Source organism: Pan paniscus, chromosome 9, assembly GCF_029289425.2.
Source record: "Pan paniscus chromosome 9, NHGRI_mPanPan1-v2.0_pri, whole genome shotgun sequence".
In the NCBI taxonomy this organism is placed as follows: domain Eukaryota; kingdom Metazoa; phylum Chordata; class Mammalia; order Primates; family Hominidae; genus Pan; species Pan paniscus.
The window spans coordinates 60,048,209-60,076,056 of record NC_073258.2 but is presented as its reverse complement, the minus strand read 5'-3'; the positions used below and the strand labels follow the sequence as shown (position 1 = coordinate 60,076,056).

At 41.9% G+C, this 27,848-nt stretch overlaps 1 protein-coding gene across 4 annotated transcripts in view; it reads left to right on the top strand.

Moving 5' to 3' along the window:
* The first annotated feature begins 11,569 nt into the window (after nt 1-11,569).
* The window catches only part of GLYATL2 (glycine-N-acyltransferase like 2), a 68,075-nt gene continuing 51,796 nt past the window's right edge, over nt 11,570-27,848 (top strand). For 2 of the 4 annotated variants that reach the window (XM_034932669.3, XM_063608187.1), the window contains exons 1-2: nt 12,238-12,376; nt 17,655-17,761. The gene's annotated coding sequence lies outside the window, so the exon portion shown is untranslated. Of the gene's footprint in view, nt 12,377-17,654; nt 17,762-27,848 lie in introns of all 4 variants that reach the window. The other 2 variants (XM_063608186.1, XM_063608188.1) reach the window with 2 other exon arrangements.

The window sequence follows — 27,848 nt, the reverse complement described above, 5'->3', positions numbered from 1 at the left end:
GTGCTGTCTTTATTCTGGGACCAGTGTTTGGCTGTTAATCTGCTGGGTCTGAGTGCACTCAGTAAAAATCCTCCTGTTTAACTCTGTGGTCTCTCTGGTCCTCCTTCATTCCCACAGCAATCAAAGACAGCCTTGCAGAGTCCCAGGGGAGTCAAGGGGAGGAGCAGGCTGGCAAGGAGAGAGATGCCCCAGGTCTGAAGGAGCGATGTAGAAGACAGGATCTGTTGGCAGGGAACCTAAGGATGATTCACACTCACTTCCTAGAACTGAATCAAAAGGAAAATCCCACCTCTCCACAATCAAGTAACAAAAGGATCAGAGGCTACTCCTTTTGCAAATCATGCCACCAATTCCCACTTTCCACTGCATTGCAGATGAAAAACGGAAAGTACTTCTGGATGGTCCCCTTCAACAACCAATCAAACTGCTTGTGGGCCACTATATGATTTATGTAGGATGTAAACAAACTAACCAATGAGAAACCTCTAGAGGATATTTAAAACCCAGAAAATTCTGCAACCAGTGCTCTCGAGCCCCTTTCTCAAGCCTGCTCCCACTCTGTGGAGTGTACTTTCACATCAATAAATCTATGCTTACATTGCTTCATTCTTTTGTTGCTTTGTTTGTACCTTTTTACCAATTCTTTCTTTAAAATGCCAAGGACAAGGACAACTTGTAGTCAAGACCATCCACTGGTAACAGGAGGAGGACTGGGGAGTCACTCCCTCACTTCCAAACCTCAGAGGAAGGCTTTGACTGGGGAGCAGATTCCTTGAGGGCCAGGACAGGGTCTGAAGTGGACTGAGGATTCAGTGCCAGTCCCAGATTGCACTGTGAAGCCTCTATGGGAGGTAGTAGGGTCCAGAGGGTGGAAGCACACATCCAGGCTCTGCTACTATTACCACCCACTGTGTGACCTTGGGCTACTTGTTTAACATCTCTGAGCTGTGCTTGGTAAGTGAGATAATATATGTAAAAGGCCAGGCTCTTATGGGGAGACTTGGTAAGTGTGAAGGCAGTAGAACCATATGGGGTAATCGTACTTTCAGCCCTAAAGGAGGATGTAAAAATCTGCCCTCCTCCTAATCTCCTCAGAAGCTATCAGAGAAGCAAACATGTCAAACAAATGTAATTCTTCTTTCTATAGTTCGATGGGACCTGAGATCTTAAGGAGGCACTACGGAAAAGTCACCATGCCAAAAGAGTGAAAGCGGCAGTACAGGAGGCAGTACAGAAAAGTCCCCATTCCAAAAAAGACTGGAAGAGGAAGGAGAGTCTAGGGACAGCAAATTCCAACTAAAACATGTCTCTTCCTTTCCAAGGTTGTGGGAAAGTATGTGGTAGTGGTGGTGGGTTTTCTGCTAAAGGTATAGCAAGATCTGTAACTAAATAGGGTAAATCAAATTATCTGGCTCATTCAGAGAGGCAGGCAGCCCACCTGTGACTTTACCTAAAGACATTCAAAGCAACTTAAGTTTCGTTTCCCTCTAGAGTGAGAAAGAGGGACGGTTACAATTGTGTGTGCATCTCCCACTGAGATGTTCACCTGATTCTATCACTGCTTCAGAGACCTGGTAAAAATCCTGGGACTTGACAAATGGAGAAACGGATGCCCAAATCCAGCAGGGCTTTGCTCATGGCCTCTCACATTCAGTATCTATTGGAGAGCAAGGATTCCACCTGCCTGGCAGTCCCAATCGGTGTCTGAGTTCTTGCCATCATTCTGCATCAGAATCACCTGGGGGTTTCTTGAAACACAGATTGCTGAGCCCTAACCCACAGGATATGACTTAATATATCTGGGATGAGTCTTCAGATTGTGTTGATCTTGCTGGCCCAGGGGCCAGGCTTTGAGAATTCCTGAGTTAAGGCAAAGAGCAGCTGGCCAGGCCCAGCTACCTTAGCTCCTCTCTACTCTGAGACCTTCCCGTGATGGCCCCCAACTACCTTCCCCTCGGTCATTCTAGAATCCACTCACTCTTCCATCTATAGCTCTGGGATCCAGAAGAGGGGCTCACATGGGAAAGGAGGACCCGGCTCTGTTGAAGGTCCCTTCACTGAGCCTTAGAAAACTCTGTGGGATGGACTTTCTGGGACACAGCATTTCACCTCACCAGGAGGAGACTGTCTAGAATTAAAATCAGAATAAATTACTGAATTGGGTAATCTGTACTTACTGTATGCCTTCTAAGAGTTTATGTGTGACTGGCAGGCATATTTGGAGATATTGTTATGCTTTGTTGGTAAGAATAGAAGAATTTTGAATCAGCAGAATTTAGAGGAACATGTTCTGTCAGCAAGATAGCTAGAGAAACAGAAATGACTGAGGAATAATAAAGGGGAAATGACTAAGGGCCAGGACAGGAGCCAGAGCCTAGGTGTAATCTGAGCTGAGATTCTAAGATTTTGGAGTCTCCTACATACTGCCTCTGTCTTGAGGCCTTGGGGCACAGCTGGAATTGACCACATCCACTGCACTCCCACAGTGAGATTACTCTCAACCCCTAGCAAAATAGCCAGAAAGGCAAATAATGCACCAGGAGGTACATATCCTAGTGAGACAGAGTAGGGACAGGACTTGCCTCCACCCCCATAATGCATTTTTCTCCACCCACTGACTACCAGACCTTGAATCTCCACTGGTGCCATCCTCACTGGCTGGAATACCATAAAGAAACTAAGATAAGAAGCATTCTATCATAATTCTCATTCAAGGGAGTTAATCCTATCACCTCCATGCACACAGGACCAGAACAATGACCAATCTTTACCCTTTGCCTCATTATCATATGGAAATCCCAACCCAGGGAGGGATTTGTCTACCACTTTTTGATCATGCGATGTAAGTACTAACATGATATCTCACCGGGCCTGCACACTCTACACTCCTCCCAACACATGTAATGATATTAGCTTACCTTATGCTTCTCATGTTAACTTTCTTAAAACACCAAAAAGACCTGTCTTTGGGGAGCCATCCGGAGACCTCTGACTCTACTGCTGACTCCCATGTATTCAAGCATAAGCCCCTAATAAAGCCTTGTCTGGGAAACTCACTTGGCCTTGTGTCAATTTCTATTGCATGGGAGACTAAAAACTTGTGGCTGGTAACACAAGAAACAGAAAGTTTTAGTGTCATGGATGCCACAACAGTGGCAGAGGTGTGGAATTGGATGAGAGGGTGGGACCTGCAGATGTTAAAAGCAGAAACAGCATGGGTATGAGTGGTGGGGTCTGGAACAGCACAGAACCTTCCTATTCCTTAGCTTTCTCTACCTTTTCTCCAGATTGTAACAGAACCAAACCTTGTGTTTCCCTGACCCCTACATCTAAGCCTGGCCAGGGTTGGGAAAAGAAGAATAGCATAAAGAGAGAGAAAGTGGCCCATATCCCATCCCTCTGACCACTCTTGCCTCATGAGGAAAACCCAGGCATGTTCCTTAGAGAGTTCCAAGTTTAATGGAAGGGACACAGGTACTGATTAGTGAGTCAACAAGCACTAGACCTACTGGTCAGTCAACAAGCACCCTCCCACCTCTGAACCTTTGTACTTGCTGCTTCCTCTGTCTTCAGTGTTCTTCCTCAATATATTTCCATCTAAGACTCACCTGCTCACTCCTTTGAGGTCTCAGATATCACCTTATCAGAGAAGCCAACTATGACCACTTCCAAAACAGCCTCCTCCATTCTCTTTTCCCTTCTGCCCATATCAAAACAGACACACATATGTGCATGCACACACACACAATTTATTTTTCCCTTCTCCCTCTATGGTGTCAGCTCCAAGAGAACATGAATATCACTGTATTAACTGGTATATCCTTGGTGCCTGTGACATACATACCAGGCAAGTAGTTTTGTAAGAAGTGTTCATTGAATAAGTGATCAAAGTGATTGAATATCTACTATGTAGTCACCACTGTGCTGGCCAATGAGAGACGAGGAAGAAAAAGGCAAAGTTCCTGTCAGTGTTAAAGTGCTTGGGTTTTAGTTTCAAAACCCTCTTGTCATTTCTCCTCCCTCTCTGGCCTCCACAGTTTAAGCCCTACATCCTCCATCTTTCATTTCCTTCACACCTCTCATCCACTCCATCTGCTCCTCTCTACCCCTCCAGCTCCCAGCCTCAGGCCACTCCAGGCCCCCTCCCTTTTAGCCTGGATGCCTGTGGAATAGCCTCCACTCTCAACTCCTCTGCCCCTTCAAGCATCTTCTCATCCCCTCTTTTCCAAGGCCTATGAGAGTGGAGTGTTCTGGCCCCTGTCCTCCCCTCCCTCTGCCCCATCTCCTGCTTCTCAGCTCCTCTCCCCTTGATCCCAGCTACATTGCTCACTCAGGCCCTGGACAAAAAGCCCTAGCCAGTCTCAGAGCTTGTGTACTCACCATTCTGTATGGCCTTCCATTGGATGTCTTCAGGGCCTCCTCAGAGGCCTCTCAAATTCCCCAGCCAGAGTAGCACTCCCAGGCACACACTTGCCACTTTCTCTTACCTTTGTATGTTCTTGATCCACTAGCAAAACTTTTCTATTTGTGTGTTTCCTGGATAATCTATTTCCCTGTTTAAAACGTAAGGTCCACAAGAGCTGGGACTCTGCCCCTCTTTCACATGCCCAGTCCCTAAAGTGGGAGCTGGTCAATAAAGTTTGCTGACTGAGGGGCCAGGCTTCAAATGCATTCAGAACAAATACCTCCCCTCTGTTTTCTGTCAAATTGGAAAACATTTCCCTCCCAGTGGTGAGACTCCCATAAGACGTAAATAAAGTACCTGGCAGACTGTCACATCTGGCATACAAAAGTCCCAATAACTTATTATCTTGACCATCCAGTTTTCAGAGGGCTCTAAGTCTGGGGGTCTCTGATGGAGACATGAGTACATCTGTGCAGAGCTTTTGTCTGGGGAGGGAGATTCCAGTGCTGGAGGTTTATCCTTTGAGGATTTTAGGGAGTGTGGAGGATGCAAGGGTTTCTGGTCAAAGGGGCAAGACAGTGCGGACACACTCCAGAGACCCAGAAGCAAAAGCAGGAAGTCTGCTAGGAGGAGCCACTAACAGTTGACTGGACAATCTTAAAGCTGCATGATGTCAGGATGACTAACCTTCTTTGTCACTCATGCCTTGTACTTCTGATCTTTCTAGTTCTTGCCTTGTCTCCTGGCCTTGGAGAGAGTAATGCACAAGTCACATTGCCCCTTCAAACCCCAATCCCTGCTGTACCTTCATTTACCAGGTTTGCCTATTCTCCCAGGTGCCCTCCAGCAAAAGAAATTAAACAAGACAAAAATAAATGGAGAATATACTTGTTCAAGATTGGAAGACTCAACATTCTTAAGATGCTAATCATCCACAATTGAGTTAATTTTTTACACAATGAACACACAATTTACACAAACACACAAAATTTGACCCAGATATCACACCATACAAAAATAAAAACTTAAATCAATCACAGGCTTAAATATAAAACTATAAAACTTCTGGAAGAAAACTTAGAAATGATTTTTGTGATCTTAGATTTAGCAGAGTTCTCTGATGTAAACAACAAAAGCATGATCCGCAAAGAGAAATAAACATATAAAGTAAACTTCATCAAAATTGAAAACTTTTCCCTCCCAAAACAGAACCAAGAGGATGAAAAGACAAGCCATGGAGAGATAAAAATCAGCAAATATCACAAATATTATGAGAAAAGCAATATAACAAAGGACTTGTTTCCAAAATATGTAAAGCCCTCTCAAAACTCAGATATAACTAACCAGTATAAAAATGGGCAAAATATTTTAATAGACATTTCACCAAAGAAGATATGTGGATGATATAAGAACATAAAAAGATGCTCAAATTATTGGTCATTAGTGTAATGCAAATACCACAAAAAGATGCCATTACATACCTATGAGAATGAAAGAATCAGAAAAGCTTTGTGTTGACAAGTATATGAAACAACTGGAACTCTCACACATTGGTAGCGAGGATGCAAAATTATACAGCCATTTTGAAAACATTTTGAAGATTTTGACAATTTCTTATAAAGTTAAACATACACTTTCCATGAAAGCAATTCCACTGCTAGGTGAACTCAAGAGAAATGAAAATTAACCTTCATACAAAAACCTGTATGCAAATGTTCCCAACAGCTTTATTTACAAAGCCCCCAAACTGGATACAATTCAAATGTTCTTCAGTGAGTGAATGGATAAACAGATTTTGATACATTCACACAGTGGAATGTTACTCAGCAATAGAAAAGAAAAACCTATCAATGCATGCAACAATACTCATGAATCTTAAATGGAATGTTCTGAGTGAAAGAAGCCATGCTCAAAGGGTATAATTCAGTCTATGTTCCATTTACATGATGTTCTGGAAAAGGCAACACTAGAGTAACGAAGAGATTAGTGGTTGCCAGGGACTGGGGTGAATAGGGGATAAGTGGGGAGCACAGGGAATTATTTAGAGTGATGGAACCACACAAGGAATTAGTAAGGGTGATAAAACTGCTTTGCTTCTTGAATTTGGTCTTGGTTACATGACTGTAGGTGTTTGTCATAAGCCATTGAACTGTATACTCAGAAGACTGAATTTTACCATGAAATAAATAAATATAAATGAAACAATAAAAGTTAAAGTCTTTCAAATAATCTGTAAGACAATCAATTGGGCATGGGGATTTTTGTGCTCATTTCTATCATCGTTTTTTGTAACTTCTACTGTTTCTAAATTTTTATTTCCTTGCTTTGTTGCCTCCATCATTTTTCCCTCTCATTCTATTTTCTCCACAAACAGTTTGGCAGTTTTACACTCTAGTTCTGTTCTATAAGTGGATGCCATAGACTAGTACTGCCTAATAGCATGTCTGCAGTGATGGAAATGTTCTACATCTGTACTGTCTAATACCACAGCCACATGTATTTCTTAAGTATTTGATATGTGATTAGTGCAAATGAGAATTTGTATTATTCACCTTTTTCATTATTTGATTTTAGTTAAGTTTAATTTAAATAATCACATGTGATTATGGCAACTGTCTTGAACAAAATAGCCTAGGCATTTTATCATTAATATTTAACTTAACAAAGTCTAAAGTGAGTTGAAGAACTCCTCCTAAGCAATACAAAGATAAAGTCTGTAAACACGTCTCCTTTATTTACAGAAGAAAATCCAGAAACCTACACATGGAATTCAAAGAAGGAAAAGATACTGCAGCTATTTTCCAGAAAGCTATTCTACCCCTCTCCCACTTTTTAGGAGCCATACATGTATGGAAATGAATTCATGCCAGTTTAAGAATATCTGTAAGTGCCCTCTCAGTCACAGGGTTTTGTGGAGGAATGGGTGAGCTACTTAAGTTGGGACAATTAGATGGCAAGAGAAGTTTCCTTAGAAAACCAGGATAGACTCATTATTGGGAGAGTAAAACATCTGATATTACTGCAGCTCTGTTTGCCACTATGCAGGAAGCCAGCCAGGGAATAATATGAAAAGCAGAACATAGAGACCGAACACACAAACAAGCCCTTGAAGAAATTGTATAAAACTGAATTAAGAGCTCTGCTGAATTCTGGAATATCCACTCATGTGAACAAATGAATCCATTTTATTGTTTCATTATTAGAAAATATTTTTACCAGCAATATGGAGAGCTCTTATTGATAGAAAGCCTTCTGAGATCTTGGCACCACACTACCTTACCAGTCTAGAAAGCATTATTTGCCTACTACATTATTGAATTCTCCTTATATACCATCAAATGCAGCTGTCTTATTCGCCAAATATATTTTCACGTGTACATGACTTTATTCAGGCCATTCCTTCATCCTTGATACCCAAGTGAAATGTTATTCATTCTTTTAAAAGAATAAATTAGTTTTAGACATACAGAATGCATAACTAATGTACATAATTAATGTATGCAACTTGATGAGTGTGGAGATACATTATCACCAGAATCTATGACATCAACCTATCTATCACCTCCAAAAGTCTCATCCATTCTGCCCTCATTTATTACTTTTGTAATAAGAACACTTAACATAAGATCTATCATTTTAGCAATAATTTAAGTATACAATATTGTTAACTATAGGCACCATGCTGTACAGATCTTGAGAACTTATTCACCTTGTATAAGGAAACTCTGTACCCCTTGACTAATACCTCTGTTTTCCTCTCTTCCCAGCCCCTGACAACCACTTCTACATCTATGAGTTTGACAATTTTAGATTTATTATTCATTAGGATCTGTCTCATATGACACTGCTTTAATTTCTTAAGTCTGAATTAAGAATTCTTCTCTCTGTACTCTAAAATCACTTGTTTATGTCTCAATTTAGTATTATCATTTTCCATATTTTGAACAAAATAGTGTGGGTCAAAAACCAGCCTCTGCAGTCTGATAGCCTGGGTTCAGATCCTTGCTCTGAAGTTCGTTATTTCTGCAACTATAAGGAAGCTGAGCTTCAGTTTCTTTTTTGGAAAATAAGGATGATAATATTACCAACTGCATAATAATATTAAGTGTTAAATGAGATAATTCAAATGATGGAACACAATTCTAGGCACACAGTGTTTCCTCAGGAAACATTAGCTAATTATTTTTGCCTGTGTGTACTTTCCATGATTTTAAGTGTCCATATTGTTTGTTACTCATCTTGGTGTCTTAAGACATGTTTATCATTGTTAACTCATACCCTATCATTTTGCTTTACACAAGCACTTATGTGTATGAGCTCCCCAAATATATTTTAAACAGCCTAAGATAAGGACTTATAACTATTATTCTTTAGGAATTTATCTCCAAGAATCTGAACTGGCACCACGGTTAGACTATCTCTCCAGTGAGGAGTTGTAAAAAAGTAGATATGCCTTTGAAACTTCAGGTCTAGCCCTCTGGTCATCCTCTGTAGCACTAAATGACTTGTTCCCTTCAGTCTTGATGGAATTCATGATGAGTTCAAAGACAATATAACTAACTTCTACTAGTGGAGAAAATGGAGAACCAAGGATTGAATTTATTCTGCCACCTTAAATGTCTAAAAAAACAAAAAAACAAGATCTATGAAATAACCACTTTCAAACACTGGACATCAGGCTGTGTGGGATCTCATCTCTGATATCTGAGAAGAAAATCATATGCGGTAATCCCTATGGCTATCTAGCTTACTGTATGGCATTTCCAAGGCATATCTCAGGGAGGGGAAACAGGCAGAACCTGGCAGTTTCCCCGAGTTGAGAAGACAAGCTGGGAGTTGTGGGAGGCCAAGATGACTGGAGCTTGTATGGCAGAGTACCAGGATGAAGAGCGCCACAGGAGCACAGAGGATCAGAGATGTGCAGTGGGCAACCCTTGAGATTTCAGCTTGGTCAATGCATGAGTATAATGAAACTGTTGAAAAGGAACAGGAAAAGAACTATCGGAAAGGAGCAGATGTAACAATTTCTGAGGCTCATACAGGACAGAAAATGGTTTCAGTTCCCCAAAATCCGACTAGAAAACTTCATAATTCATAAAGTATCAGGGAGACTACTCAGAAAGTATTGCTTCCATAGTGGGACAACATTAGCCCTTGTTCTGGTCCCACCTAACAAATAAATGCAAGCTTTGAAAGTATGAAATGGTTTCCATGTAAAATAACAACGTACTGGAACAAAGCTCAAGAATATTGATAGGAATGTAAAAATTTTTGGCACCCAAAGTTGCGAAATTAACAAAGCTTGATATCTAGTCAAAAATCAGGAAGTATTTAAAATGTGGAAAAAATATGACCCACAATGACTAGAAACATCAGTGAATAGAGACAGATCCAGAAGGGAGAGAGATGATAGAACTAGTAGTCAGGAACATTAAAAGTCATTACCTTGAATTTCTGGCCAAAATGGAGTAACAGGGACTGGATTTTCCCCTAGCCTGAAAACAAAACAAAACAAAACAAAAAAGAGCGAAATACATGAAATAATGGTTTGCAAGGAACTAGACATCATGCAATTAAAGATGGTGACAACTGAGATGCGTCCTAAATTCCACTCCAGCAGACTACCTTGAGGGATTCCAGGCCAGTGTCGCAAGGAAGGGCAGCAAGACAAAGACAATTGGAAGTCCAGATTTCAGAAGACAAAGCTGAGAGACCAAGGTGACAAGAGATCACAGGCCACAAACCTGGCGGGAGACCTGCAGAGGCAGAGAGAGAGAGACAGAAAACTCAGGATATATGAAGAGGGTTCCCCTAAAGCATTCAACTGTGTACTGATCAGAGCCCCGGCTGAGAAAACTTCCCAAGGCCAGGAAAGAACCACCCTAAAACTATTATGGTGTAACTTTCCTCCAACCCTCTCCCTGTACCTCTGTTAGGGATCCCCATTTCCTCATTTCTAAATTAAGGAGTTTGGCTCCGATCAACCTTTTATTGTTCCTGTGAATTGGCTCCTCTGAGCTTTTTAAAAAAGGATTCCACATCCCACCCTCACAGACTCTGATTCAGTATGTCGGGGTGTAGCTATGGAATCTGCACTTTTACCTGCCTCATCCCACAACCCCCGCCTCAAATGAGCACCGCGTTGTTTAAACAACCGTCTATGTGGCCACAGAATGACCTCAATGCTTTCCTAAAACTCCAGAACCTATGAAGGTAACCTGTGCTTGCAGCTGTGCTTGCTTACAGAAACAAAGGCTGGATGTCAGTAACCACCGTGCTACAAGATGGGAAAGAGCTCAGCAGCGCTACCCTAACATGAATCTTTGCTAATTACCATACCTAAATCTCTGCCCCGGGGAGAAATGCACCTTGCTAGGCACATGTAGTGCTGTGGTGCAACAGAAAGAATGAGACTGCCACATTCAGGTCTTCGTGGAAAGCCCCACCTCTTTCCAGGAATCCTTGTCCTCAGTCTCCACCTAGGACTCCTAAAAGACCTTAAAAAGCACCCCCTCACTACACCCCAGGAACTTTGAACAGGAGCTCTCCTATTCCATTCCCTGATCAGTGAATAAAGTTTCTGCTCTTGCTTAACCGAACCTGGTCTCATTCTATGGGTGCAAAGGGCACCAGGGAAGGAAAGGATCCACCAGGGTCAAACGACACTCTTGAGATTCAGGAACACCCAGACGATCTCCATGTATCTTTTCAGGAGTAAAACTCTTGGCCTTTGAAGCTGAGAGGCAGGAAGGGAATTACCACAACGGGCGGGGCCCAGCTCCCCATCCAAAACCTCCTTGGTTTTGGGCTGAGATCCTTCTGTCTACTGCCCCTGCCGGCCATCCACCTAACTCCGGGTCCGACCCAGGACCAGAAAAACCACTCAAAGAACCGGCGAGCCTGACCAGGCAGTGCACGTGCTAGTGCCCGCTGCTCCCGATTCGCAGGTGTTGGGAAGACTTCTCTCTTGCCTGTCTAAGCTGAACTTTTCCCGCCTGGAAGAGCAGGCTGGCGCGCGGGAGGGAGCCTGGGAATTGACACTCTCGCTGGCCAATGGACGAAGAGTCTCTGGAGGCTGTTTTCTCTCATTGGATGGAAATGATTCATCCTCTCATCCACTTTGGAAGCTAATTCGCCTCACTCCAGACAGTGATTGAAGAGAGGAAAAGGGATGAGAGTGCACGCCTGGGCGCACGCGCGCGCGGGCGGGTCAGACGGCCAGGCCGAGGGGACTGCGCGCCCACCCGCCCACCCTCCCTATTTGTCCAGATGACCCATCCCGGTCCCAGCGATCCCCTCCCCCGAACCACTCGGTCCACAGCCAGTTCCCGCGTACCAGGATAAACTAAGCAGTCACTGCCCTGCTTCTTCCTGCTCATCGGCGTCCCCTGTCTCCCAGTGGAAGCCAAGGAGGGGTTGCGCGGCAGCCGGGTGGGTATGGGAGATGCCTGGCGGTTTCGCGCTTTTTCCGCCTTTTGATTGCGAGTGGGAGCAGCGCGCTGAGGAGAGCTGCAAGGGGAATAGCCCGCCAAGGTGATTCGGTGTGTGGCCATTGCTGCCCTTCTGCCGCTAGTGGGTCGGCGGCGGTGGCGGGACGTGCATCCAGGCGCGATCCAGCGGCAGCAGCAGAGAGAGCTCCACCCTGATGATGCAGAGGCCCAGCTTCCAGCTGACTGTAAGTCGCAGAGCAGGCTGCACCCGCGTCTGCGTGAGGTCTAGAGAGACTTGGCCTGCTCCGCAAATGATCCAACTTCGTGGAGGGGCTGGCGAACACAGACAATGCCAGCCTGGACGAGGAAGGGGCCAGCACTGCTTAGGCCTATTTCCCAGGACGCGCATTACTGGGTGCAGAACTTTACCCCTCAGATGAAGAGTATTTAGGCCTGTTTCCCAGGAGGCGTATTACTGGGTGTGGAACTTTACCCTTCGGATGAAGACTCCAGAGTTGGGTATCTCCAAAGTGATAATCAAGTAAGTGCTTTGCATGGGGCTTGAGAAAACATCTTACTGTTTAAGAACAGAACGTCTTACTGTCTAAGAACATGAATAGAAGGAGATGCCTTCAGTATTGAGTGTTATTTTTGAGAAGTTGGTCAAAGAAGGGGAGAAGATGGTGGATTAATAGATGATGGTGAAAATTATTTTGTAACTCATAGAAGGACAGATGTTTATGTAAAAGTTGATAGTTTTGGTGGAATCATGAGCATGTTTCTGAACTTAATGTAAAATACACAGAGACTCCTGAAATCACTGCTTAAATTACATGGGTCTTGTGGTGTTTGGAAAGAGCAAACTTTAGAAGTGTAATTGTAAAAATAATATCAAACAGAAAAAGGGAAGAGAAAACGTAAAGACAGCTTTCTCAAATCGCTGTTATTCTTAAATCATCTGAAAGCAGTGCACATGACTGGCACTAATATGCATCGGAGAGTAAATCATTGCACAAGGAGACTTGATCTTCTTTTCATTGTAGAATCTGGAGGAAAAAAGCTGTGAAAAGCAAGAGGTGGCAGAGAATAGTATTGTCGAAAGTTTCTGACATCACTGGAGATAGAGAATTTTCCCTGGAAAAAAGTGCTCCTTAGGGAGGAGCATCTGCACATTCCATTAGCATAAAGCACCTGGTCAGCCATATGAAGAAGTCTGGATTTTGTTATAAATATGAAATTTATTTTAAATGGAGGATTTGTAGCAAGGAGTAATATAACCTGACATATTTTTAAAAATCTCTCTGGCAGCTGTGTCGGGGACAAACTCTAGGAGGACAATAGGAGGTGTGGAAGGGAGAAGGTGGCTAAGAGTATATCCCAGGATTGCAAAGATGTCGGAGCCCAGCCTCAGACGGTAATGGTGGAGGTGTTAGAAAATGCTGAATTCCACATTTATTTTGAAGGGCGAGCCCATGGAATTGGCTTGTGAATGGGGTTTTCCATAAATAAGAGAAAAAGAGAGCTCAATGATGATTCTTGGGCTTTTGACTTGAGCAACTAGAAAGATAAAGTCTGCATTAAGTGATATGGGGAAGTCTGAGGAAGGAGATGCTGTGTGTGCCAGGAGTGATGAGTGTGTCAGTAATTCTACTTTTGATATGTTGACTTGGAGATACTAATCCATTCCAACTGAAAAATAAGGAGAGAAGTGGACACTCAACACATGCGGGTGAATGCCCAGAGAGCCTTAAGAAGGGGCAAGAGGCTGAACTTGGGAGAGAAGAGCATAGATCAAAATAAAAGACACACAAAAGGAGAAAGAGAGGGAAACTAGGACTTATGATGGTAATGTTGGCCATTAACTGAGAATTATTTTATTTTATTTTATTTTTTGAGACAGAGTCTTGTTCTATTGCCCAGGCTGGAGTGCAGTGTTACAATCTCAGTTCACTGTAAGCTCAACCTCCTGGGTTTAAGTGATTCTCATGCCTCAGCCTCCTGAGCAGCTGGTATTACAAGTGCCTGTCACCACGCCCGGATACTTTTTGTATTTTTAATAGAGATGGAGTTTCACCATGTTGGCAAGTCTGGGGTCGAACTCCTGACCTCAGGTGCTCTGCTTGCCTCAGCCTTCCAATGTGCTGTGGTTACAGATATGAGCCACTGCACCAGGCCTGAGAAATATAATTAAAGTACAGGGAAAATTAAAAGGGAGAAGAAAGTTCACAGAGAGAGATCATGGCAAATGATAAATACAAAAGCCTGCCTTGTTTCCCAGATTCCCTGTGTCTTAGGTGCCCTGTATTTTACCTCCCATTGAACCACTCTTATCCCTTTGTAATGGTACTCCAAGCGGCACTGCTGTACACCAATTCCAGAGCTTCCCTGCTCCTTGAGCCTAGGAATAGCTATGCTTCTAATTCCTCTTTATTTGCTCATCATTGGAGTAACAGCTGAACCACACAATTGGAATAAGTAACCTGACGTCATTTTTAGTACCAATCTTCCATTTCTTCCTTAAGTATAAAAGTGACCCTCACAGAGAAACTAACTACCTAGAGCTATAGGTCCAGAGCAGAGCTCTAGCTTTGATTTTCCTTTTGCAGCTATGATCTGAGAGCTTGGATGCAATCCACTGAAATTTGATATCAGTGACAGGGTAGGGATGCTCAGGGAATCTGTTGAGCCACCAAGGAAGCCTCACTTTCAGCTAATGCTTACATGGGGCTGTGGAAGTTGTCCAGCATCCCTGAGGACAGAGTGTTTGCCCTGAAAAAGAACATTCCCTTGGCACAAAGCATCTTGTTGGCTGGATTTTATTATAAATGTGATGAGAATACTTTTGGCCAAGTAACTGGTCGTTGGGTCATTTTGTGGTAGTCAAACCCATAAAGAAGAAAAGCCCTCACATGGTCGGGTGAGGTGGGAATGGATCAAGCACTAAGGCCAGGTCTGGTGAAGTTAGGGAGTAAGGCCAGTGTTTATGGAAAGGGATTCCTTCATGAACCCCTAAAAGATGCTTCTAAACTCTAACAGTAGGCTGATGTCTGTATTTAGAGTTGCAAACAACATGTTCTGGGAATATAGAGGAAGGCACCACTGCCTCTACCTTGGGAGTATATCACAGAGAATGAGATTTATATTTGGACTTGATGGATGAGAGATGAGTAGGAGTTTGACAGAAGAAAAGAGTGGAACTGTCTGGATGTACAATGGCAGAAGTGGCAGGAAGGACTGAGGAGAATTGGCTTCTGGGGATGTGTTAGACATAAGGGCCTGGGCACCACATAATGGAGCTTGCAATGGGGTATGTGAAAGCTTAGATGAGATGGTTTTTTTCCTGTCCTCCTGTGGGTTCATAGTGGGCTCACCTCACTCACTCCTGCTAACAATCTGCCCCTATTGATAGATAGCTGAAACGGGGTCTCTAAGCCTCCAGCAACAGCTTAGGAGCCAGCCTTGAAGTACTGGCAGCTAACACTTCCCATATAGACCCCGTAGTCCATCCTATCTTAGGAAGACAATGCACTCATGGGGATGGTAACATCCACCTCCAGACTCCAGAGGCTCCAAGGAGTCTGGAGTCTTTACTCTTCAAGTAAAGAAATATTCACTGAGCTGCGTGTGGAGGTTTACATGGTTTGGGACCAACATGTGGCTGGGTGACTTCACTTCCATCCTCATACAGTGGTACTCAGAGATGAATGGGGGATAGAGTGATCAAGATTTAGTTCGATGTCTACCTCCAGTGGGGCAGTGCTTGGTAGTTGACTCATTTTGGTCTCTTTTGATATTCACAGTCACCCGTTGAGGTAGGTGTGACTGTTGATCCCATTTCACAGATTAGGACAGGATAATTTGCTAGAGGTCACAGGACTAGTTGGGGGAGGGAAAGGGTGTCAGGTAGGATTTTAACCTTAGAGCTTCACGTTTTCTTAGGATCTTGCAGGGAGACCTTGAGCAAATTCCTTTCCCTCTTGGTGGGGGTGGGGGAAGTCTCCATTCCCTAAGTATAAATTAAAGAGATCTGCCAGTTTGTGATTCTCTTTACTTTAAAGTTCAACCGTATCACTTGGATAGGTGTTTTGTTTGTTTGTTTGTTTGTTTGTTTTAATGGGGATTCTGGGAACCCAAATATATTTAAGTTCAATAGGTCTGGGGTGAGGCCCAGTAATCTGCAGCTTTTAACAAATCCGGACATCAACAAAACTACCTGAGAAACTCAAGCAAAATGTATGATGCATGAAAATCTTATTGTGAGCTGGTCAAAACACATATCGCTGAGCTCCATCGGTAGAGATCCTGTTTTGATACCTTTGGTTGGACTGTGGCTCGGTAATTTGCGTTTCTTAGAAGTGAGTCCATTCAGCTGGTCAACCGCCCCGCCTGTCTCTCTGTGACCCTCCCAGGGCGTCAGCGGTGCTTTTTTACTTGCATCTTGTGGGAAAAGGATCCGCGCAGGCAGCCCCCGTTTAGCACCGCCCTGAGTACACAAGCCAAGCGCTTAAAAACCTCGCTCAGCCCTGGATTTGCAGTTACTCAGGGCAGGCGAAGGCGCGTTTCCGCGTTTGGTATATTCCCGCGTGCTGCCAGCTGATGGCGCCAGAGAACTAACCTACTGGTATAGGGAGGAGAAAAGAAGCAGGGAAGAAAAGCGGGAGGTGAAGATTGACATCCATTAAGGCCAATGGTAGCTTCCGTTCTCGGACTCGAAGATTCCCTTAATGGGTTGACATCAATGAAAGCCAATGGTAGCTTCCATGAAAGCCAAAGCTGACCACCCCGCCAAGCTTCCCATTCTCATAGGAGGCTGCATTTTTGGTGCTAAATGGAGGGATGGGCGTGGGAGATGCTGGAACATGTGTTGGCTGAAGATACACCTGTTAGTCCAAGGTTGCTTCGGCTCATAGTGGCTCAACCCTCTTTGTCAATTAACCTTCTCAGTTAACTAAGGCTGCCTCACCTGTCTTTAGGCAAACCTACCCCCCGTCACGCTGGGTTTTTAGAGTTTTTAAAAGCGTCACGGTGTAAGGCCAGCGTTGCTTTTCGTATTCTTAGCGGGTATTTCTGGTGCTGACAGCGGGGAGCTGCCGGGCGGGAGTAGGAGTGAAGAGAGAATAGGGAGAGAGATAACAGGTGTGAAGCGTCTCTCAATGCCAGGCATCCTGCTTTCGCACCTTCCATAGGTTTTTTCGCAATCGTCTATTTAATCATTTTCTGTTTCATAGATTAGGAAACCTCAACTAAGTTGCCCAAGGACAGCCCTTGAATAATTTTAACTTCTGTCAGACACCAAAGCCTAAGGTCTCTTATTTTGCAGAGGCTGCTTTGTCAGGATTTCAATGCATGCAGGTCCTGCGAATCACTGCTCCTCACTCACTGATCCATCCTGCTGTCCACGCGTTCATTCACCCATTCATTTCTTAGGGGTCATCTACAAGGCATGGGGCTAGTTGCAACTAAAAATACAAAAGAAAAGGGACTCTGCTGTAAAGCAGAGGAGATTTTTTTAAATGATTTACACAGAATTCCGGTGCTCCGCATGGTTTCGATCTTCCCCCACCCCCCAAAATACTACTGATACCTATTTTGTTCCACACAATTCGATGGATTCTGAAAATACAGAGAGGGGTGAAATCTATCCTTGCCTTTCAGGAGCTTATTGCCGTACGCAAGAGTAATCTCTGAGCTTTAATTTTACATACCAAATTTTTAACAAATTGAGCATCAACTATATATGTATGTGTGTGTATATATATATTCTGTTGTAATTAACATGTTAAATAAATATTAGGCACACTTAATTTCTTATTTTTTAGATGAAGATGAATCTAAATGCTGGTTCAAGTATGTCCTTTGTTCACCCTAGTGGACCATCTTGGGTGATTCCTGGAGTGCTTTCTCAGACTGCAACCCTAACCCGCTGGTATGTGCTTGGCTCTCTATTCCTTCTTTCTGCAGCTGTCTGTCAAATGCCAGTCTTTTGTGGAGGCCCGTCCTAACCCCTTCCTGTTTCCTCTCCTTTTTGTCTGCTCGTATCTGAGGCCTCTTTTCCTATTTATTTGTTGTTCTTTCTCCCTCCATCATCTTCTGTCGTCAAATCATGTGTTGTTTTTCATATACTACACCTGAGTTTATAGGAAATATGTTTACTGTTTTTGTTTTTTTAATTTTTGGTTTAGTTTCTGCCTCCCTGCTCCAGAATGTAAGCTTCAAGAGGGGCAGTGAGGAGTTCTTAACACCCCACACTGACTGAGAAACGGTTGGGGGTGGAGGGAGACAGCTTTACCCTGTACATCCTGAAATCCTCTGAGGTGGGGGTGGGAGTGGAGGGAAGATCAGGGAATGTCCATTCATTTTATGAACTTGAAGTTGGGTTGAATCCTATTATATCCTGTGATGTTGGTTGTTAATCTCAACCTGAAGCCCTCATCGCTAGTCATCCACTTCTTATTAGCTTTGTGACTTTGAATGAAGGTTCAAGGTTACCTTCTTTCTTTGCACCTCAGTTTCCTTATGTATAAAATGGAAAAAATTAAATTTGGTCATCCTAAAATGTGGATTCATAGGGCATCAGTCCCCTGAGTGTAAAAGAAAAATATTTGTGTATTTATAAGGCTGCAGAAATTATATTCTTCTGAGGGTCAAATAAATATATTTGTGGTTTTGAAAGTCTTCACATATTATATCAGTAGCATATTTACATCCAGGAAATATTGGAGAAAGAATTTTATTTTATTTTTTTAAGATGGAGTCTTGCACTGTCGCCCAGGTTGAAGTGCAGTGGCGCGATCTTGGCTCACTGCAAGCTCCACCTCCCAGGTTCACGCCATTCTCCTGACTGAGCCTCCGGAGTAACTGGGACTACAGGCATCCCACAATGCCCGGCTAATTTTTTGTATTTTTGGTAGAGACAGGGTTTCCCAGTGTTAGCCAGGATGGTCTCGATCTCCTGACCTTCGTGATCTGCCCGCCTCGGTCTCCGAAAGTGCTGGGATTACAGGCGTCAGTCACTGCACCCGGCCTAGAGAAAGAATTTTAACTAATCAAATAGGAACAGAGATCTCAGATAAGAGCAGATAAAAAAAAAAAAAAGAGGAAACAATAGTGAGTTAAAAACAATCTGGCCAATTTTATGTAGAAAGTTAACTCTAAATGGACAATGTTAGGCTCTCCAGGAAGTGTAATAAAAGCTTTAAAGAAGGGTTCTTTAAATAGAAGAGACACACTGCAAGGGAAATTCTGACCATCTGGAACTAAAACAGCCAGAGATTGGTCTCAGGGGGATGAATGGTAGAAGAATAAAAACATTTGTCTCACTTAGCACACTCATCTGGATGTGAGGAGGCAGCAGAACAGGGAAATGAATCTATTGGAAGATGTCGTCTTATTGGGGTACAGGAGAAAATGGAGAATAACTGGTACTTTATTTTATATAATAGTAAAGAAATTTGTGTTCAATTATGAGCATTAGAAACAAATACTAGTGATTGAATAAAAATTACTAAGGGAATATTATGGATAATTAAGTTAATAAGAGAACTTGATGGATAAGTGAATTAATAAGACTCCATAGTGGAGGCAATTTCCCCTTTTAAAAAGCAGTATCTCTTGAATATATACAGGATATCCTTTTCAAAAGAAAAAAATGTATATGGGGAAACAATTTTCACTCATTTTCTAGGCAATCAATACTTTTCCAGGGATAATCTATGGCTATACAAGAATAATAATTCCTTTTCAATATATTTTCCAAGCAACTAAAAAGTTCAGTGTTTGTAATTGTAATAAGAAGACTGCTGATCTAGCATGAAATGAAAAGTTTTACCTTAGATATATGTTTCATAAATAGTTTTTATGAAGTCAGGGAATATGCTTACAAAGGGATTACCAAGGCCCTATAACACATGAGTTTGGGGGCACAGGGAGATCAAGATTTAGAATAAAGTTAGGTGAGATCTAGGGCCAAAGGATAGCAGGAGGATGTGTGTGTGTGTGCATTTATGTGTGTGTGTGCGTCTGTGTGTGTGTTGGTTGGGGCAGGTGGGAGCCTTTGGAGATGGCTGCTAGTGGGGTGCTGTGATCTCTAGGCCTTGGTAGGTCCTTGTGAAGACACACAGTTCTAAAAGGTTGGCACCCTTATAGGTTTTTAAATATTTTTGTTATCCACAGGGCTGACCTTGGACATCATTACAAAAATATAAAAATTTCACCCCTGGGCATGCAGGTTACCCTTCTCATGGTGGCACGGCAAGGCTTGATTTATAAGAGTTTCTTTTGGACTGTCCCCAATTTTTTCCTTTAAAAATGGGAGCTCCTTCAGGGTGAGGAAGGAAGGAGGAAATCATCCCTTCTAACCTACTTTCTCTTCTTCATTCCAAGGACTCTAGAAAGGCACAGCAGGTTTGGTTTTGAAATCTGTGGAATTTTAGTGCTGTCCATTCTCCCAAGTGGATGCCTTTACTGAAGGTAAAAGGAAAGACTGTTTGCTGTGTCAAGGGAAGTTTCATATGCAAATCCCAAGACTCAGATGTTATTTCAGAGGAGGTAGTGTCCATAGTAAAGTAAAACTGGCCCGGGTTCATCTGCCTACACGGGCAACTGTATGAGGCAAATATGAGGGAACTGGCAGAACAGGAGGTGGAATCTTCCTTGGAGAAAGAGTAAAGAGAATTCTAGGTGAAGAGGGGATCAAGGTGTGGACCAAACACATATCTGTCTTCTTAATTCCTATATGAAACGTTGGAAAAGACTTTAGAAAAAACAGTAAATATGTCATAGCAGGAAAACAAAGAGCAGTCTTTGGGCCAAAATAGAAACTGTTAAAATAAAAACAAAACAAAACAAACACGTTTAAGTTTGAAAACGACAGAAGTTAAGAAGTGGAAAGTTGCCTAGGATATGCTTTTATTGCAGCCTCTCTAATAAACCCGTCCCTACTCCATCTTTGTGTCCTTGTTTGTCCTAAGCAGCATGGTGGCAGCCGTGGCATTCATCAGGCTAAAGTGACAAGATGCCATTTGGCACTTGGGCTAGAGATGGCAGGGAAGCAGCATCATTTGTCTAGGGAAATGTCAGAAGTTTGTTGTCTCACACTATGGAAATTGAAGATGTGGATGCAAAAGGAGTGGGTTTAAGAGTGGAAGTTTAATAGGCAAAAGAATGAAGAGTTTCTTCGTGCATTGAAAGGGTATCTGAGCAGGTTTCCGGGTTTGGGGCGAGTTGCGGTTGGTTTTATAGATGAGCTTGAGGAGGCAGTGTCTGATTTACATAGGGCTCAGAGGATTGGTCGTGCCAGATGTGCCATTTAGGTGATGCATGAAGAGGCTGGCCATACCACCCCAAACTTTTATTATGCAGATGGGGTCTCTACCTGGCAGGTGCCATGTCGCCTGCACAGGTGAAGACAAAGAAAAGAAAAGAGGAGGCCAGGTGCGGTAGCTCATGCCTGTAATACTCGCACTTTCGGAGGCCGCGGAGGGTGGATCACAAGGTCAGAAGTTCAAGACAAGCCTGGCCAAGTTGGTGAAACCCCATCCTACTAAAAAAATATGAAACAAATTAGCCAGGCGTGGTGGTGGGCACCTGTAATCCCAGCTACTCAGGAGGCTGAGGCAGAGAATTGCTTGAACCTGGGAGGCAGAGTCTGCAGTGAGCCGAGATCGTGCCACTGCATTCCAGCCTGGGTGACAGAGCCAGACTCCTTCAAAAAAAAAAAAGAGGAAACCTCCATGTTGAATATGCCTGGCTTCCAGGTATCCCTTTTCTATTGGCATAGGTGCCGGCATTTACTTATGCAAGCTTTTGGCTTGCTTATCTATGCTTGAGGCTTGATTTTTCAGGCTGATTTTGGTTAGAAAATGAATTATATGGGGGCTGGTTTTTTATTAAAAGAAAAATCTTACCGAAAACTCCCTTACCCACATTAACTGCCTAAATGATTTCTTTTTAGCTTCTATATCAGCAGTGCTGGCCCCTGATAGGTGATGATCATGAGGGGGACCAGGAGCCTCTAGACTTAGAGACAAGATGCCAGCACTCTGAGATTGCAGCCATCAACAAGCTGAGAAAAGAGGAATGAGAAGGAAACTTACCTTGCTAGATCTTTGTCATGTCCCTTCCCAGGTTCCAGAAAACTGAGAAATCAATTTCTGTTGTGTAAGCCACTCAGTCTATGAAATTTTGTTATGATGGCCAGATTAATGCATGCTTCTTGGACTTTGTTTTTAACTCAATGTGAAAAACATATATTTTAATAAGAAAATTACCCCATTCATTTGTATTGTGTTTACTGATAATTTTGGACTTACCTTGTGCTCTATTTAAGAAATCCTCCTTCCTCTTTCCCACGCTTTCTTGTTGTTTTTCTAATCCAAGTGCATGTTAAGGTTTGGGAATCACTATCGTAACAGGGCCATGAAGTGCTACGTAAGGGAAGCTGGTTTGCATTCAGGGAAGGGACAGAGGAGGGAAGCTGCCAGCTGGACAGGGCTAAGATGACCTGAGTCCCACACCCTGGATGAACATCCTCTTCTGGATACAGGACCTGCCCGAGGCACCATTTTGAAATAGGCAAATTTTATTCGCTTTGTCTTCTTTTGTCATCTGTATTAGCTTTTGCATGTTGAGTGAAAAATATAGCTGTTTTCACATTACCCCAAGTTCCCGAGTTTATTTTTTATGTAAGAATTTTCCACCCTTTGAAATTCCAAATGACATGTTTCTTCTCTTTTTCAGACCATGCTTTCATTTCAGTCAATGTACCAAATCAGCCAGGTCTTAGTTTAGAAATCTGATTTGACCAATTCATACTAAGATGTAACAGATCTACCACGGCCTTCTAAGATGAATTGGAGTTTTTTTTAAAGCTCCATGACCTACACAATTCCTTAATTGCTGGAACTGCACACTTTAAAATCACATCAAATATAAACATTCAATTTTGTGGAGGCTTACTTTTTATGGAGAGATGAGGATAGGTGTTGGTTAATACTGGTAGACTTTACTCCCACAGCCAACTCCATTAAGATTTCCTTTGTTTTTTTAAATCTAGACTATCAGAAAGAATGAAAATGCTTTTTTTTTTTTTTTTTTTTTTTTGCTATAGCTGCAATGTTCACAGTAATCCAAGTTCCAATGGCAGGGTGACAGAGCAGAGCCAAAGGAAGCCACATTTTGTTTGTGAAGTGTAATTCTTTTTTAAGATCAGGGATTCAGAATTGTAATATAAGTATTTAATTAGAAAGTTCTTATGATAGTGCTTGGCACGTGTCCTTTCCATCATCTGAATTTTCTGCTTTTTTTATCTGGCTCACTCCTACTCACTCTCCAGTCCTCACCTTAGTGGTCACTTCTCCCAGGAATGCCCCTGACCCCTTAAGATAGCAGTGCTGCAAACACCAGACGCTGAACTTATAACCATACTCGCAGGCAACACCTTGCCCTGTGCTGTGCTTCGCTAATGACAAGGAAGTAAGAAAGAGTAGGAGAAAGGAGGCACAACAAGTGTCATTTCCATAGCAGAGGCCCCAAGCCCAGCCCACTTGATTCTCTGGAGATTCTTTTCTGCATAACAATGATGAAAGGTAGCCTAGGAAAGCCATTTGTCTTAGGCTTTACCTTTAATACCTAGCTAGTCACTAAAATAAGAAGCTGATTCCATTTATGAGCCATTGCCTCATAAATCCATAAATGGGGTATTTATTTAAAATAAAGTATCCATATAGATTAGGTGTACTTTATTGACAATTTTATTAAAGTCCTTCATTTATCTTCTAGATAGTAGATTCTATCTTCCAAGTTTCATAAAGAGTTCTGATTCCCAGAGGTAAGAACTGAGCCTGGCTTTCTAGTTACATGTTTACTGGTAACCCCTTCCTTCCCTACAACACTTATGCATATTTAAAGACTATATTCCCCGCTTCCCACCTCCAGCCTGGATTGTAAGTTCCTCAACAGCATGGCTGTGTTTTTTAACATCAAGTCTCCATGTAAGAATAGTTCCTGGCATATAATAAATGCTCAATCAACATTTGTAAGTGAAGAAAGCTATTCAGTGGTGTCTGCTTTAATATTAAGAGATGGCTTGCCCAAGATTGCAAAGCACCTTCATTGTCTAAAATGGAACTAGATTCTGTGGTTAGCAGGTCCATTGGTGCCACTCACAGGTGGCCACAAAGGAACCGACCTTCACCAGAAATGTGTGGGTGCCTTTATTTACCTCCAGCACAGAAAGGTAAAATGGAATATTCTTATGACGCAGATATTTCGTGAATCTCATGTTCACCTATGTTATGTTGCCTGTCCTTCGGTATTTTTTCATGCTGTAGGCCATTCCTACTTCACAAGAAGGGTCCATGGTTATCCATGAGACCAGCACCCCCTGTGGACCCAGGATACAGGCTGCTGGCATGGCTCCTATGCAGCGCTTGATGTAAGGAAGGCTCCTCTCATTCTTCCCTCGCCTCCAGTTGTCATTTACCAGCCCAGAATAAGAGACACCCAGCTTGGCATATTTAAAGTTGGGAGTTTCACTATAGAAAACAAAAAGAAGAGATCCCAGGCACTCCTCTTGTTTGAAGACCTACCATTGCAAAGTTGCGTATTTTGACCATTGACAACCTTTATTCATCACAAGAAAGGAATTCATCCTCTCTTTATTCCAAAACTGATTAATGTGAATTACAAAAAAGTACAAGGAATAGCAATTATAAATGATAAGCACCTGTTTTTGTACCTCTCAAATTCATCATCTGGGTGGCCTATCTCATCCCTACTTCCAAGCTTGCTTTTATTGCAGGCATTGAGCTTCAGGATATCTTCCACAATACAGAGGAATGCTCTCGAATGCTCTACCTTCACTGACTTTGAAAATGCAGCTGCTCTTATCCCCTCACCTAAACTTTCTTGAAGACCTGGGAAGAAAGGCAAGAAAGCAATATTGTCAGACGTGATGTTCTCGACTTACACTGCTCCCACCTGATTAATCATCAATGCTTAATAATTCTCAGACTTGAGTTTACACCACAATCAGATGGAGTCCTTGTCACACCACAGATTGTTCTACCTCTCCCATCCCCCAGAGTTTCTGTGAATTTACATTCACAATGTAATGGTATTGCTAAAGGTATTAGTTGAATGCTAATTCAACTAATGAATGAATGAATGGATGCTGATGGTATTAGCTGAAGACTCAATTTGAGAAGCACTACTGCTAGCCCATTTCTTCAGACTCCTCCAAGGGAGTATCTGTTTCCAGTTTATGATTTCACAATTTTTCAAAACTTCTTGTGATTTTTGAGGAGCTTTGGAGAATATATGATATACATTTGTGTATGAATCCATGTTGTCAGTCATATCCTGTATAGGATGGTGAAAGATCAGATCATTCCCTTGAACTTTTTCTTCACCTCCCACTGATTGCAATTATCAGAAAAATGAAAATTCAAAAGAAAATTTTAACAGTGGCCTACGATGGCTGCAGTTGGGCACATGGATAATAAAACCTAGGCCTATAAGCTACTGCTGACCATTTGCCTGTGTAACTGGAGTTTGTTAAATGTTTCACTGACAGATACTGGTTATAAACCTGCTTATTAGATACAGAACAAAGACAGGATGAAATTAGTCACCCTCCACCAGGCCTTAAGATGCCTCACCTTTCTTTCTACCCACTCAACTGCACATTTACCTTATTTTATATATAGCATCACCAAGCACCCAGCAGAATCAAAAGATTGCAAGAATTGCTTCTCTCCCTGCTTCTCTCACCTCTTGGGCCACACATATCCCCCTGTTATATATACTGTGCCCCATGTAACCTCCTGTGGGACACATTCTGGGTTATACTGAGTCTGTGTTGCTAGGATTAAATTTTTAAACTTGGCTCAAAGTAAATTTAACTGTGATTTCTCTAATTTTTAGTGCCTACTGTTTAACCAGACACCTAGAATCTGTAGTGTCCTAGAGGGTGGAGGGAAAGGGGCTGGGTTAGAAAACTACTTATTGGGTACTATACTCACTACCAGGGTGATGGGATCTGTCCATCCAGGGCTTGGGCAAGATACTTTAGTGAATACAAACATTAATGAGACATTGCCTTTTCCCAAGGCTACAGGATATCAGCCTACTCAAATAGTGACAATGTCTTTACAGCCAGAAGCCCACAAAATAGAATGAAGTAACTAAATTTTTGGTAGCATTCTGGGTAATTTATGTAGTGTTAGACTCATGGGTTTGAAAGAAAGAGACTTGTGATCCCATTCTGGTAAGCCACAAACTTCATGGCAAGATCAGTATGTGTTTCTCAGGGGAAATATAAACAATAAGTGTGAGAGGTTTAGCAGTGAATGTATTAATATTATGTTGGAAATTGTGTTGTTAAAGAGTAAAAGAAAAAATAGTGTAACTAATTTTAAAGAAACCTTCAAGAATTTGAGGGTGCTTTTATAAATGCAAGTTTCTGAATATGGCCAAAACCAAAATCTCAGTGAATTTAAAAGAGTAGATGTTTTAAAAGACTCAATTTTAAAAGAGTGACCGAAAATGGCCAAGTAAATATTCAAAGAATTATAAAAAGAATATCCAAGTAAACTAGTAAAAAACAAATGGAGCTATTTATAAAAATGAAAGCTATAAATAATGAAATGGAGAGCAAGACATAGTGCAAAGGATATATAAAGCCAAAAGTTCATTTTTAAATGGCAAAAGAGAGAGAGAAGAAGAGAGAGAGGGACATACTTCTGGTAAGTCATTTTAAGGAAATACAAGAGAAAAAGGAAAAAGCAAAAATAAAAAAATAAGCACAGAGTATGAGAGATGAGAACGGAAACAGAGAAAAGAAAAAAATAATTATAATAGAAGATTATATACTACTCCAAGGCAACATATTTACTGATAAAAGAAATGGATGTTATCCCTCAAGAATAAACTATCAAAATTGACTTTCAAAAAAACAGAAAACCTCAACAAACTAATAGAAAATATTGGAAATTAAATGAAATATCTACCCTTTAAAAAGTGGACAAGTATTATGGCCTCCTGCTCCATCCATATTGCTACAAAGAACAATATTTTATTCTTTTCTATTGCTGCATGGTATTCCATAGGAATATATGTACCAAGCATTTTTTTAATCCAATCTACTATTGATGGGCACCTGGGTTGATTTCATTTCTTTCCTATTGTGAACAGTGCAGCAATGAACATACAACAGGATGTGTCATTTTGGTAGAATGAGTCATTTTCTTTTGGCTATTTACCTAGTAATGGCATTGCTGGGTCAAATGGTAACTCTGTTTTAAGTTCTCTAAGAAATTTCCGACTACTTTCCACAGTGCAATAATCCTAAGCAAATTAATGCTGTAACAGAAAACTAAATATCACATGTTCTCACTCATAACTGGGAACTAAGCTTTGACCATACATGGACATAAATGTGGGAACAATAGACACTGTGGACTACTAGAGGGTGGAGGGAAAGGGGCTGGGTTAGAAAACTAACTACTGGGTATATGCTCACTACCAGGGTGATGAGATCTGTCCGTACTCCAAGACTCATCAACGTGTAATATTCCCATGTAACAAATCTGCACATGTAACCCCTGTATCTAAAAGGAAAGTTGAAATTAAAAAATAAAAAGTAGCCAAAATCAGATTATTTTATATTTAAATTCTACATAAGCCAAAAACAAACACATAATTTTAATACTAGACTTTGGTAACAGATGAAAAGCTCCTAATGCCAAATCTGTCAAGGAAATAACAAAAAGTGAATTATTGCCCATATTCTCTTATGAATACAGATACAAAAATTCTGAATAAAATATTCGGTAGTATATCAAAAGGATGTGAACATGAACAGTTTGTTTTAGAAAGGCCAGAATGGCTTTGATTGGAAGATCTTTTAGTGTAATAAATTAAAGGAGGAAAAATTTCATGACTATATAAATTGCCAAGAAAAAAGACAAAAATGAAATAAGATAAAATTTACCCTCCATTCTAAATATAAGTTC